Source organism: Piliocolobus tephrosceles, chromosome Y (genome assembly GCF_002776525.5).
Source record: "Piliocolobus tephrosceles isolate RC106 chromosome Y, ASM277652v3, whole genome shotgun sequence".
In the NCBI taxonomy this organism is placed as follows: Eukaryota; Metazoa; Chordata; class Mammalia; order Primates; family Cercopithecidae; genus Piliocolobus; species Piliocolobus tephrosceles.
The window spans coordinates 7,281,242-7,283,607 of record NC_045456.1 but is presented as its reverse complement, the minus strand read 5'-3'; the positions used below and the strand labels follow the sequence as shown (position 1 = coordinate 7,283,607).

Here is a 2,366-nt window from a genome sequence, read left to right as displayed (position 1 = left end):
AAAAAAAAAAAAAAAAAAAAAAAAAGAAATTTAGAACACCAATTTCTGAGGATAAATTCCATTCATCAGGGCAAATATAGATTGCAGTTAGCCCTGGAGCTGAGAAATAGCTTTGATTTTTGGTAAACTTTGTGAGTCCACAGCTTTCTGATTGATCTTGTACTGCTCTGTTATCTTGTATTTCTCTTTTTCGGTGTCAAAGATCTCACTTTTCCTGATATCGGGTGAACCCCACCCCCGATATTCAATGTGGGTTCTTTTCTATTTCCCTAAGTGCTGGCTGGTCTGAGAAATAAAGGAAAAGAGTACAAAAGAGAGAAATTTTAAAGCTGGGTGTCTGGGGGAGACATCACAAGTCAGCAGGTTCTGTGATACTCCCTGAGCCATAAAACCAGCAAGTTTTTATTAGTGATTTTCAAAAGGGGAGGGAGTGAATGAATAGGGTGTGGGCCACAGAGATCACATACTTCACAAGGTAATAAAATATCACAAAGCCAATGGAGGCAGGGCGAGATCACAGGACTGCAGGATGGGGTGAAATTAAAATTGCTAAAGAAGTTTCAGGCACACATTGTCGTTGATAACATCTTATCAGGAAACAGGGTTTGAGAGCAGACAACCCGTCTGACCAAAATTTATTAGGCGGAAATTTCCTCTTCCTAATAAGCCTGGGAGCACTAAGGGAGACCGGGGCTTATTTCATCCCTTTGTCTTTGACCAAAAAAGACAGCCGTCCCCAAAGCAGCCATTTTAGAGGCCTCCCCTCAGGGACGCATTCTCTTTCTCAGGGATGTTCCTTGCTGAGAAAAAGAATTCAGTGATATTTCACCATTTGCTTTTGAAAGAAGAGAAATATGGCTCTGTTCCACCCGGCTCACAGGCAGTCAGAATTTAAAGTTATCTCTCTTGTTCCCTGAACATTGCTGTCATCCTGTTGTTTTTTCAAGATGCTCAGATTTCATATTGTTCAAGCACACATGCTCTACAAACAATTTGTGCAGTTAATGCAACCATCACAGGGTCCTGAGGCGACATATATCCTCCTCAGCTTACGAAGATGACGGGATTAAGAGATTAAAGTAAAGACAGGCATAGGAAATCACAAGGGTATTTATTGATTGGGTAAGTGATAAGTGTCCATGAAATCTTCACAATTTACGTTCAGAGACTGCAGTAAAGACAGGCAGCAAGAAATTATAAAAGTATTAATTTGGGGAACTAATAAATGTCCATGAAATCGTCACAATTTATGTTCTTCTGCCATAGCTTCAGCTGGTCCCTCTGTTCGGGATCCCTGACTTCCCGTAACAATCAGGGCAAATACAGATCACAGGTAGCCCTGGAGCTGAGGAATGGCTTTGATTTTTGGTAAACTTTGTGAGTCCCCACTTTCCTGGTGTCTGGGCCTCCACAGCTGTAAATGTCAGTAAGATGTTTAGGAATTTTTACATTGCTGATATGAATTTTGGTTGAGGTGGCAATGACAAATTTCTGGTGTGTTCTTCATAGCGGAACTCGATTGAGGACCAGAGGTCTAGTCACAAGTAACAAACCACTACCCAGCTGCTTCAGGAAAACCACTGTCTTGCCTCTATGGCATCCAGTGAAGATGATTAGAACAGTCCAGGGGGTAATGCTGGCTTGCAGTTTTCTCCCATGTGGACTGAAGCCATGGCTCAACAGCTTTTGAGGCACATCTTCAGTAGGATAATATCTAGTCATTTTGAGAAGTTTAAGCACCCGGGTACCACCATTCTTGTCACTACCAACTGATTTTGTAACAGTTGCAAGAACCTTCTCCTTTTTCTTTTCAACCTTGGATTTAGCAGCTGAGTACTTCCGCTTGTACATGGCCTTTCTGGAATACATAGCAGATCGGGAATATCTGCCAATTCTTCTGTCAAGGACAGGATAGTGGCTGCAATGGCACTTCCCCTGCTTGGCATTTTAGCCTTGAGGTAACTACCCTTTTCACCTTGCCACCAGCATCAGCCTTCTTGGCTTCAGGTTTCTTGTCTTTAGTATCTGGCTTCTCAACTTTTTCACCTCCATCTTGCAAGATGAGAAATAGCGAAAATATATTTTTTGACATATTTTGAAATGACCCTGCAAATCTGTCTTTTATGGGAGAAATTTGCTTCTGTAGAGAATCTCCATTAATACAGCCAGGTCTTTCCTGGATCTAGGAGAGATGAACTGACAGTCTGACACCTTTAAGGACTGGAAAGAAACATTTACCATCTACTCTGTCTAAGGGCTGCTACCTATGAGGCTTCATCTACATAACAAGGGCCATGCCCCCCAAACTCCCTCATCTTAACTCAAGCATTCCTTTCTACTGACTTCAAGTCTTTAGACAATAGCTT

General features: G+C 41.9%; 1 pseudogene; it reads right to left on the bottom strand.

The window, feature by feature from the left end:
• Nucleotides 1–30: 30 nt before the first annotated feature.
• LOC111531696 lies at nt 31–2,092 on the bottom strand (annotated as a pseudogene).
• Between the last annotated feature and the right edge of the window lie 274 nt (nt 2,093–2,366).